Below are 12677 nucleotides of genomic sequence, written 5' to 3'. Positions count from 1 at the left end.
GGCGGGTGTGGCCCATTGTCACAGAGCAGCTTGGGCATCTATCCTGGAAACCAGGGCCACACCTACTTAGTCATAAAGCTGTTTTGTCCCCGCCAAGGCACTGCTGTGGGGCACAGTGTTCCTCTTAGGATCAAGTTCCTCAACCCTGGCCCAGGTAGGTAATCTGGGTCCCACTCTGGCCAGGCCCACATGGGGACTAGACCAGGTGATCTGAAGTGAGATATGAGTGGATGGGGTTGAGGATGCCAGCTAGGATTCCTGATCAACTTTGCCCCTTACCCACTGGGTGACCGAGGAAGGTCACTCTCCTCTTTGGGCTTGTTTCTCTATCTGCAAAGGGTGGGGCCATTAGGCTAGTGAATTTTCAGGCTCCTGGATCTATGCACTCAATGTAAAGTACTTTTATTAAACACCTACTAAGTATTTTATCTATATTCAGTAGACCCCTGCAAGACAGGATTATTATATTCACCTAGCCCAGGGTGCAAGCTTTCCTTCAAAATTGGTTCCCCTTTCTACCTGGAACATGAGCAGAATTCATTTCCAGCCTCCTTTGAGTTAAGGATGGCCACAGGCTCTCCGGCCATACTACCCTGAATGTGCCTGATCTCAGAAGCTAAGCAGGGTTGGGCCTGGTTAGTACTTAGATGGGATGGCCACAGGACCCCGTTCCTGCCAGTAGAAATCGAGCAGAAATGATGTGAGCCCCATGGGGGCCTTAGCTGAAAAACTGTGCGGGCTCCTTGTCTACACTCTCTTTCCTTTCCTCACAAAACAGAACAAGCATAGGTCAGTGCCTGACTTTGATTATGATGAGGAGGACAATGTCCTAAGGAGTGGGGAGATGGGAAGGGAGCTGGGTTCCTGGGTCTGCATGGAACAGTCACCTGGGATGCCCACTGAGGACTGTTACCAGAGAGAGAGAGACATGATCTTTTATAAGCCATCAGCTTGCTGTGCCCTCTTTGTTACAGCAGCTTAACTTCTCCCTAATATACCCATGTCCTAGATGAGTAAAACTGAGGCTGACAGAAGCACACACTGACACAGCTAAGAAGGGCCCCTGGAACCAAAAGGCAGAAGTGGAGCCTGGAGTAAACCCTCTGGTTCTGATGTCCCACACTCTCCTGTCTTCTGTCACTCACTGGCTGGCCATCAGTTCCCTTTCCCTTTGATGCTGTGATGCTCTCCTCCCTCTGCCACCAGCCACCACACCACGGCCTAATAGCCCCAGCTTTCCTCAGTGGCCAGGGACTCTGTTTCTGAGTGCGGGCTCTTCTCCCTGGGGCCCTGGCCCAGGGCTCGTGGTAGTGATGTGGCCCAGCCAGAGAATCTCAGCACAGGTTCCTGCCTTCATCCCCAGAGCCCCACCCTTACCCACAGTGCAGTACCCAGTCCCAGCCGAGGCCTTCTAGCCTGGCTGTTCTGCGCTCTTCCCCAAGGCCTGCTGATGGTATGGATCATGGATCATGCTCTTGTCATTCAGACCTTGGCTGCAACGTCATCTCCACCACTACTTCCAGAAAAACCTAGCCTCCTTCTTATGTCACTACTGCAACTCAGGTTTTACTTTTCTTTTCTTTCCTTTCTCTCTCTTTTTTTTTAAGTATTGGGGATTGAACCCAGGGCCTTTGCACTGAGCTACTTCTCCAGCCCTTTTATGTCTTTATTTTTGAGACAGGGTCTTTCTAAGTTGGTATGTTACCCAGGCTTGACTCAAAATTTGCTCTTCCTGCCTCAGCCTCCCAGAGTGCTGAGATTACAGGTGTGCACCACCATGCCTGGCCAGGTTTTACTTTCTTCTTAGCACTGGTCCCAGACTTAGGTTTTTGCCTACTTATGTGTTTGCCTCTTGGTTTTCTGGCTTGCATTGGTGGAGCATAATCTCTGTAAAGACAAGGACCTTGTTTGTCTTGCTCACTGCTTTTGGCTTCTGGGATAAAAAGCAATGCTCCTAAAATACGTGTGGGATGAACGATAGTGATCTGATTTGTATTTGAAAGGACTGAGGGGCAAGGCAGTTGTCTCAGTCACTTGCTCATCACGGGGACATAACAACGCTCAGCACCTGCAGCTCGAAGGAGGAGAGGTTTATTTTGGCTCATGTTTCAGCCCATGGTTGGCTGGCTCTAACGTGGGATGGCAGGACAGAGGGACACAGCAGAGGAGAAACCGCTCACGTCACAGTGGAGGTGAAACAGTTGGAGAAGGGTGGAGCCAGGGAGGGAGACAAATCCTCTCAAGTCACACCCCCAGCAACCTGCCCACCTCCTAACACCAAGCCAGCAAAAGTGCCCCCTTAATTCAATCACATTTCACAAGCCCTACCCCTTATCTCTTGAGACTTTGGGAGACATCTAGATATAAACCACAACAGCAGTTAAGGGACTTTTCCAAGGTGACACTTTAGTGGCAGAAACCAGTTTCAAACACAGGCTGGTGGCTGGTGGAGCTTCAGGTTCACAGTCTACCACTGCCAGACTGCTGCCCCAAGACGGTGTGGACGATGATAACAGGACTGGGAGCTGGGTTCATTGAAAAAGTCAGTTAAAGAAGGCAGTCACTGTTGGATGTGTTAGTGTGTGCCTACCATTCCAGCTATTTGAGAGGCTGAGGCTGGAGGCTGGTGAGTCTGGGACCAGCCTGGGTAATTTAGGGAGACCCTGTCTCAAAACAGAAAATTAAAAAGGGCTGAGGATGTAGCTTAGTGGCAGAGCACCTCTGGGTTCACTAGGATGAACCCTATCCCAAGTGGTGCCCTTATCAGAAAAAGAGAAAAGATACAAAGACACAGAGGGAGAAAGGATGGGGCTGGAAATCATTAAATCCTCCTACTTATTTTACACATTGCATTAGTTCCTTGGACTGCCTTAAGTTATCACAAATAAGGTGGCTTAAAACAACAGAAATTTATTCTCTCATAGTTCTGGAGGGCAAAGTTCTGCCATGCACTGAATGATTGTGTCCCTCTCAAAATTCTCAGCCTAGTCCCTAGTGTGACGGTATTTGTACTGGGGCCTTGGAAAATCACTGAATCAGGAGGATGGAGCCCTCCCAATGGGATTAGCAGCCTTCTAGAAGAGACAAGAGAGGTGAGCTCTCAGCCTCAGGAGACGACATTGAAAATATTCAATTGAATTTGTTTGTAAGAAATATTTCCCCTTGTTGGTTCCCCCATGTAAACCAAGAATCAAGCCCTGTCCAGGAACTGAACCCACCAGCACCTTGATCTCAGCCTCCCCTGAGAACTAAATACCGGTTGTTCACGTGACCCAGTCTATGCATTTATCAAAAAGTCCAAAATCAAGGTGTCAGCAGGGCCACACTCCCTTTGAGAGACTGAGTAGAACCCTTTCTCATTCCTTTCCTGGTGGTGGCTGAAAATCTTGCTGCCTCCCCGCCTTGCAGCTGTGTCACTCCAATCTCAGCCTGTGTCACATGGCATTCTCCCTGTCTTTGTATCTCTTCTCTTTTTCTGATAAGGGCACCAGTCAGGATAGCTTAGGGTTCACCCTAATGACCTCATCTTGAGTTGATTCCACCTGCAAAGACCCTATTTCCAAATAAGGTCACATTCACAGGCAATGGGGGTTGGGACTACATATCTTTCAGGGGACACAATCCCACTCATAGCACATGCTATTTTAATCCCCAAAGAGCAAATATAGTCACCAGTCTTCCTTAAGGCCTCTCCTATTATGTATGGATCTTTTTCTTTCTTTCTGTTTTCCAGTGCTTGGAATTGAACCCAGAGCTTCTTGTGTGCTAGGAAAATGTTCTACTACTGAGCCGCACCCCCAGTCATTTTCAATTTTTTTTTTTTTTGGTACCGGGGATCAAACTCAGGTCCTTGCGCTGGCGCAGCAGGCGGCGAAACCACTGAGCTAAATCCCTGGCTGAGTCATTTTCAATGTTAAATCACCTTCCTTGGGACTTGACATTGATGAACTCCACCCTTTAATACCCAGCTCTAGATTCTTTGAAGTAAAGGAACTTGCAAAGTGGTTAACAAGCCAACTCCACTGGATTTTGTATTTCTCCTAATTACTTCTATTTGCCTTGCCAACACCTAATTTGACAAATATCTTTTTTGAGATTCATTTATAGTATACTGGATCACTATCTGCTCCCCCCTCCCAACTGTTTCCTGTGTAGGAACCCGTAGGTTCCCTAAGAGGGCCCCCTGCTCCTTCCTTGCCCCAAAGAGCAAAGAGGCTGGGGAGCAGGGGTCTGTCCAGGATCCCTTGGAGGGACAGATGGGAGTATTCATCTGAAGTGTTCATCTGAATTTTTATAGGAAACATTTCTCCTGCTTGGTGTACTTTTGATTTATCCAATAATATAACATTTAATTAGATTAAAAACAGTAATTACAATAACAAGTGAACTGTCAGAAACACATTAGGGAGCCAATACAACTGCCTGGTGACAGGCTGGTGGAGGGGAAGAGGTGGGCAGGGAGCAGCCTTATTGCAGAGGGGACATGTTGTATCTACTGGTTAGGGGCTGTCCGGAGTGGGGAGGCGCAGTGCGTGCAGTTCTCATGACAGCATGTGGCGATGTCCTCATTGGGTCCACTTGTCTGAGTTCCATTGTCTAGATGCCAGTCAGGTGGGCAGTCCCTTGCTGAGGGATGTGAAAATAAAACTCTCTGAGTCCTGTCTAGGATGAGCTACCCAGACACACACTCAGGGCCCTGCTCCCAAGAAGGAAGCCCTGGGTCTCTTAGAAACCAAGGACCAACACCCCCACTGGGATGGCTGTCACCCACAAACCGGAGTAAGTGAGGATGTGGAGAATCTAGAACCCTCAAACCCAGCTGTAGGGAGGCCGATGGTGCAGCCACAAGTACACACAGAATTAACACAGGACCCAGCAATCCCGCTCCTAGGTATGCATCCGTAAGAACTGAAATCAGATGTTCAATGAAAATACGTACATTGTTGCAGCAGCACTATTTGCAATAACTTGCAATATGTGGAAGAACCCAAGTGTCCATCAACTGATTGATGGATAAGATGTGGTCCATCCATGCAATGGGAAGTCAGTCAGTCCTAAGAAGGAGTGACACTTTGACATATGCTACAAGGTGGATGGATCTTGAAAATACCATGGTAAGTGAAAAAAGCCAGGCCAAAAAAACCAAATATTATATAACTGATTCCACTTATTTGAAATATCCAGAAGAGGTAAATCTTTAGAATGCAGACTTATGACAGCCAGGGGTTGGGGGATCAAGAAGTGGGAAGGGATTGCTTGATGAGTATACGGTGACCATATGAGGTAAAGAAAACATTCTGGAACCAGATGGTGGTGACAGTTACACATATTGATATATAATAATTATAAATATTTATGGAGTATTAATGCATTTAGTGCCATTAAATTATACACTTTAACATGGCTGAAATGGTTTTAGGTTTTGTGTATTTTACCACAATTTTTTTAAACCAAGGACCACCTCCAGTCTCCTACAACAGCGTTGTCCTCAGGACAAGTCTCATTTTGGTTCCTCGGGACTCTGTCAGTCCAGGATGTGCCCCGTTAGGAAACACTGCCCCACTCCCCATCTTGCTCCTGTCCCTCCTCCCTGATCTACCTTGGGCTTGAAGAATTCTCCTAAGGATCCTTCCCTCCCCAGCCTCTTCCTGGGGCCCAGGGGCCAGTTCTGGCACTCTCCCCCAGAACTCCAGCCCTCCCGCCCCTGCCTCCAGCCCATCAACCCTGGAACCGCCATTCTACATGGCCACTTGGTGCCTGGTTGAGGCAGTCACATGAGTGCCTAGTGCCTTCTGTGTAATTCAGTTCCTAGACTCTGCAGATGCCACCGCCTGTGGCCTCCAGATGGACCCCTTTCCTTAGTGCCACCGCCTGCATGAGCAGCTTTGCTCCCTGCTCGTGTTTCCTTCAGTTAGGACCTGGGCTCTTGGGTAAAGTCTGCTTTCCATTTGGACCTAGGTGTCACCCGGAGCATTCATCTCCACCCACTCAGGACAGTGAAGGCAGCAGACCTCAGGCCATGGCTCTCAGCCCAGGGCTGTCACTCAGGAAGGCAAGGAGGGTGCCCAGCTTCCTGGCATCCTCTCCTGCCCTGGCTTGTTGGCCCAAAACTTTTCCAGCTGCATGAACTGGAGATGTGCAGGCCTAGAAAGGGACTGGATCACTATCTGCTCCCTCCTCCCAACTGCTTCCTGGGTCCATTAACCCGTAGGTTCCCTAAGAGGGCCCCCTGCTCCTTCCTTGCCCCAATGAGCAAAGAGGCTGGGGAGCAGGGGTCTGTCCAGGATCCCTTGGAGGGACAGATGGGAGTTGATTATCACACTGACAGCTTTGAAAAAGATAATGGCCCAGGCCTCTTTTGACCTTGAGCTGCCAACAGAACCTGCAGGGGTTGGTAGGCTTGGGGGAAGCTGGAAAGCAATGCTCGGAGGTAGAGCAGGGATGGCTGGGAACACGGGATGTGGACAGCCTGAGGTCTATGGTCCTTAGGCTCCATCTCATACAGCCAGATCACGTCTGAATGCTATTTGTTCCGACTGGGAACCTGGAGAACGTCCTTGGACAGGGCACTACCAGAGGGTAGAGGGGCAGAGAGGGCAACCTTGCAGATATCCTGCTGCATGGGGGTTTTGTGGAGACCACTTTGGGTTCTCATCTAGCCATGACACTGCTGGGTGTCCTCAGACAGTCTCTTCACCTTTTCCCATCTGTGGAATGGGGATAATAGCATCTGCTTCACAGGGAAGTGTGAAGAGTAGATGAGGTTCATGTATGAGGCCCAGCTCCCAGTGAACACTGAGGAATGATCAGGATTTGTTGGGAGCAATGCTACATAACTCCAGGGAAAAATCATTTGAGTAGGCCTAGTTCTCCTGCCTACAGGCCAGCTATTGACACTTCCAGGACAAGACCACACCTGTGGGAGCCAGGGAGGAACCAAATCTTCATCTGCATAGTTCCTCATTGTTCTTAGATTTCCACTGCCCCCCAGCCTTTTGTTACACCTTGTTTATCCCAATGTGAAGTACTGAACTCTTCATTTTCACTTGTCACATTTGTTTCCCCATGTATTGAATAAAAAGTGCTGCAAGCTAGGGGGTCTTTGTCTTTGCTGCCCAGAGCAGCACTGATCAGACCCAAAGCTCAGCTTCTTCTCATTTGTCTACCTTTCCTGTAATTCGCCGTGTGCTGCCGTGGCTCACAGGAGACTAGGACTTACTACAGTGGTTCTGGTAATGTCCCCTTCCCCTGTTCCCTACAAGGATTGTTTTGGGTGAGCTGCAGAAAACATCCAGTTTGTTCTGACTCTGTGCAGCCCTTGAGTTTGAAGTCAGGGGGCTAGACGGGATGACCCTGAGACACTCCTGGACTAGAGGCCAGGGTACCCTCACAAGGTTCAGACAGAGCCTGGGTGGGGTACAAGGAAGCCCACTGTGGCTTCAGGTGGCCTGGGCTGCATGGCTTGTAGTTCAGCTTCATTTTCAGGAGTGCAGGAGTGGGGAAGAGATACTGGGTACACAGAGCCCTCATTGCTCCCACCCAGCTGGGTCCAGCAGCTGGACAGTTGTCGGGCTTCCTTTGTGGGCCTCCTCTTCAAGTGGAACATGTTCCAGGTCAATCTGAAACCTAAAGGCCTCCTCACTGACCCCTTGCCCCAGGAATGCTTTGTTGGTCACAGCCTCCCAACCCAAGTTCTAAGGACTTTGGTCCCCTGAGTGGCGGAAAGCACCCTCCACTGGGAGCCCAAAGGCCTTCTACCCAAGAGAAGTTGCTAACCCTGTTTCTTGTCTCCAAGATGCTCTGGGTCCCAAAACATTGGCCACAGCAATTAGAAAAGAGAAAGAAATAAAAGGAATAAAGATGAGAAAGAAATAAAAGGAATAAAGATAGGAAAGGAAGAAGTTAAATTGTCATTATTTGCTGATGATATGATACTTTACGTAGAAGACCCAAAATACTCTGCCAAAAGACTTCTAGACTTAATTGACAGATTCAGTAGAGTAGCTGGATATAAGGTCAACACTCAAAAGACAATAGCCTTTTTATATGCAAATAATAGACTCACTGAGAGAGAAATTAGGGCAACAATTCCTTTTACAATAGCATCCCAAAAAATGAAATATCTAGGAATCAACCTAACAAAGGAAGCAAAAGACCTGTACACTGGAAACTACAGCACTCTGAAAAAGGAGATTGAGGAGGATATAAGAAAATGGAAAGACATCCCTTGTTCCTGGGTAGGAAGAACCAATATAGTGAAAATGGCCATACTTCCAAAACCATTATGTAGGTTTAATGCAATACCGATTGAAATTCCAATAATATATTTCACAGAACTAGAGAAAACAATCCAAAAATTCATTTGGAACCAGAAGAGACATAGAATAGCAAAAGAAATTTTAGGCAACAGAGATATGGCTGGGGGTATCACAATCCCCAACTTGAAATTATACTACAAAGCTACTGTGATAAAAACAGCATGGTACTGGCAAAGAAACAGACCTGAGGATCAGTGGAATAGATTAGAAGATGCAGAAATAACTACAGATATGCTCAGCCACTCATATTTGACAAAGGAGCCAACCATGCTCATTGGAGGAAAGATAGCCTATTTAATAAATGGTGTTGGTAAAACTGGATTTCAACCTGCCAAAGATTAAAACTAGACCCATACCTATCACCATGCACTAAACTAAGATCAAAGTGGATTAAAGATCTAAATATTCAGACAGAAGCATTAAATTTGCTGGAAGATAAGTTAGGTAGAATTCTTGACATTGGCATAGGAAAAGACTTTATGAACAAAACCTCACTGGCACAGGAACTAGCACAAAGAATCAACACCTGGGATCTCATCATATTAAAAAGCTTCTGCACTGCAAGAGAAACCACCAACAGAGCTAAGAGACAACCTACAATGTGGGAAAAAATTTTCAGCAACTGTACCTTAAACAAAGGACTACTATCTAGAATATATAAAGAATTGAAAAAAATCAGACCCCCCCAAATTCAAAGACCCAATTCAAAAATGGGCATCTGAAATGAACAGACATTTCTCAGACAAAGAAGTAAAAACAGCAAATAAAGATATGGAAAAATGTTCAACATCACTGGTTATTCGAGAGATGCAGATGAAAACAACACTGAGATTTCACCTCACCCCAGAAAGAATGGCTGCTGTCAAGAAATCATCCAAAAACAAATGCTGGTGGGGGTGTGAAGAGAAAGGAACCCTTCTCCATTGTTGGTGGGAGTGTAGACTGGTGCAACCACTGAGGAAATCAGTATGGAGACACCTCAAAGAACTAGGTCTGGAGGTCCCATTTGACCCAGCTATCCCCCTGCTGGATATCTTCCCAAAAGAATTAAAAGTATCATACCGCAGTGATATATGTGCACCCATGTTTATAGAGACACAGTTTGTAATAACTAAAGCTTGGAAACAGCCCAAGTGCCCATCAACTGGAGACTGGATAAAGAAGATGTGGTGTTTTTTTTTTTTTAATAAAATGGAGTACTACTCAGCCATAAAGAACCAGAAACCAGAGACATTTATAGCTAAATGGATGCATATTAAGCCCATCCTCTTAAGTGAAATAAATAGGACACACATGTGCAAATACCAAATAGTTTCTCTAGTGTGAGAAACAAAGTGTAATTAAAGATTAAAAATGAATAATCAATAATCTGAAATATGAAGAAAATGTTCAAAGGGGTAGAGGTGGCAGGAGGGGAAGGGGAGAGAGCAGAGCTACAGGCTGGAATCTGGAAAGAATCCATATATAGATTGTGTTTAAAACTATAGGAAGAGATGTAGATAGAGACTAGGCTGGAGCTCATCAGTGGGTTGGGAAGGAAGAGTCACTGAGATCAAAGGAGAGAAGGGTGTGTTTCCAGAGGAAGCACATACAGCTATGTACAATTCACAGTACTCGATAGTGTGATAAATGTCTGTTACTGTTTTAGGTACTTATCATAACATGCTATGCTTTTCATCCTTTAGAGCATAATCCTACTTATATAAAAGAGTTTACTGTAAAACAGTGTGCTGCTATGCCTGCGGTAGTCTCATGTATCTGGTGTTTAACTGGGTATTTGGATAATACCAAAGGGCCAACACCGATGACTGACGTATACTTTTTCAGTTTGCACTTAGAAGTTGGCACTCTGTGTGGTATTTTGCGATACACACGGATGAAATTGCCAAAAAACATATTTCTTAGATTATATTTCCATCATGTGTCATGTGACTGTATTGAAATTTAAATTTAAAAAAATTTGGCCTATGTAGAGTCTACTAGCTAACCAAAATTTTTTTTCCAGACCACTATTTGTTCAATATTGGTTTTGAAAATCTTTTTAAAACAAAGCACATCCTCTGATGTCTTGTTAATGCTTGAGATTTTTAAAAAATTATATGGAAAAATGTTTAAGTACTTTTCAGTTTTGTTTTGGTTGAGTTCTACTATATTTGAATATTATTATAGTTTTTTTCCCTTGCATTATTTTTCTTTATATAATTTTAATTTTTGTATATGTGTGTTTGATAATAAAGTTATACATTTTAAAATTTAAAAAAAATGCTCTGGGTCCCACCTCCCTGAACTAGTTGAGGATTAGATAATACATGTTATAAAGGACTTTATGGATTGCTAAGCAATTTTCAGATGGCTCCAGTTAAGGTATTATAATCTAGATTTCAAAACCTTCCTTCCCTAATACATGGTTTCCTGAGATTGGGCTGTGTCCTAGTCCTGGGCCTGGGGTGGCTAAGCCGTCAGCACAGTGCCCTGGAGAGGTGGCTGAGGACCTCTGGAAGGGGCTGTGCTGTCCCTCAGGGACAGGAGCCTAGCTGGAAAGCAGTGCAACTTTCTTCCATCACTGTTCTGTGCCCACAGGGAGCAGAAAAGGGCTCAGGCACAGGCATTGTTATGGGACTGTGGCTTCTGGGTGCGACATGGGGAAAATCCTTCTGGGCCTGAGGGACGGGCCTGACTGGGTCTTGGAGGACTTCGGTGACCCCCACCCTACAGCTGAATTGCCCAGCCCCTCCCCACTGGTTCACATCCCAGCAGTGACATGTTTCACGTGAAGGCTCCCAGAGTGGCCTTCCCACCTCAAGGCCCAACCCCAAAGGTGAATAGCTCAGATGCCTGGGCCTGGACTACCTGGACCCTGCCCTGAAGCCAGAACAACCCCACCATGGGCTGCAGAGCTTTGGGGGGTATGCCCATCATCCTTGGTCTCTTTTGAGGTGAATGGCTGTCCAGGGACACACTCTCCAGCTTCTGTGATGACAGCCAGCCCCCTGGCCTTCCTGGCGCAGGGTCTCTGACCAGGTCCCTGGCGTCTATCCTGGGCAGCCATTTGCCTCTCTCTTCCCATGGCCCAGCACTGTGCTGAGTGCACGTAGGCAACCCAGAGGGTGTCCAGCAGCTGCTCCGAACAGGAGGCACAACAGGGAGGGGGCAGTGCACAGGCTCAGACCCCTCCCAGCCCCTCTGAGGCTCCTCCCTCCCTGGGATGCACTTCAGCCCCTCCACACAGTCCAGGAATTACCTCACCTCTCATCCATCCTGCAGTGTGTGAAACACAGTGGAGAATTATCTCAGCTGTGGCTACTCAGCAGTCACTTCTGGTCCCTCTTGTCAGCTAGGAGGGCTATTCCCTGCACCTTATCCCCACCCCAGTGAGTGCTCTGGAACCCACCAGCCCATCCCTGTCCTGGTATTCCCTGGCTCTCCCCGATCTCTCCACTTGGAAACTGGCAGGGCAGGCTACCCCATGAGACCCACAAGGAACCCTCATCTCCTCCAGATGCTGTGCCACGGTGGGGTTTGTGACAGTTAGCTTGGTCTGTTCCCAGTGTCCTGATGCCCCACACCCTTGAATGTAACCATGTGCGTGTGCGTGTGCGTGTGTGTGTGTGTGTGTGTGTGTGTATGCATATGCATATGCTCATACATTCTACACAACCTTCCTCCCTGGTCAGAGGACCGTTTGTGGCACGGGGGCCCTTGTGAGTGTCTGGTGCCTCACCCACACTCCATGGCCTTAGAATGCACCTCACATTGCCTTCCCCTGACTGTCCAAGCGCTGGCCTGAGGGCTCTCAGATGGATGCGGGACACGAGCCTCATGAGGCAAGGAGGGGCAGGGTCCACTCTGCTCCCAGCTTCCCAAGATGAAGCTCCAGTGACCTGCAGCTATACTGGTGGGTCACACACCCGGCCTTCCTGGCTGCCCTCCTCGGCTGGCCTCACTCGTCCTCCCTCTCCCTGTTCTCCTTTGAGTTTATAATAGAGACCTGGTCTCAGGCCAGCTTCTGGGTGCTCCTAGTCTAGGACAGCATCTCAGGTCTGCTCAGCTTCCTAACTCTGTCACCTGCTTCTCAGCTTGAGGCTTCCCCTGGTTGAGGCCCCACTCCTGCTCTGTCCTCTTGCCCCTGCAATCCTCTCCTGCATCATTAACCCTCTCTCCCTGACTCTCCTCTTTGCCAAGAGCTGCCCTTTACTAACCGGCCTGGCCAGACCTCTCTTGCCTCTAAGTCCTTCTGTCCCTGCTCTCAGCCCATGTGGGCTCACCCGAGATGTGGTGTGAGTAGTGTCTGGTTTCTCAGCAGCACACTGGCCCCCATAAGGCTGAAAAAGGTGCCCACTTCTCTGAGACCTCCCTCTC

Source organism: Heterocephalus glaber, unplaced genomic scaffold (genome assembly GCF_053883595.1).
Source record: "Heterocephalus glaber isolate CG9 unplaced genomic scaffold, H.glaber_assembly_v1.0 deba00001813, whole genome shotgun sequence".
NCBI lineage: Eukaryota > Metazoa > Chordata > Mammalia > Rodentia > Bathyergidae > Heterocephalus > Heterocephalus glaber.
The sequence above is the reverse complement of the archived record's forward strand: the minus strand, read 5'-3'. Positions refer to the sequence as shown.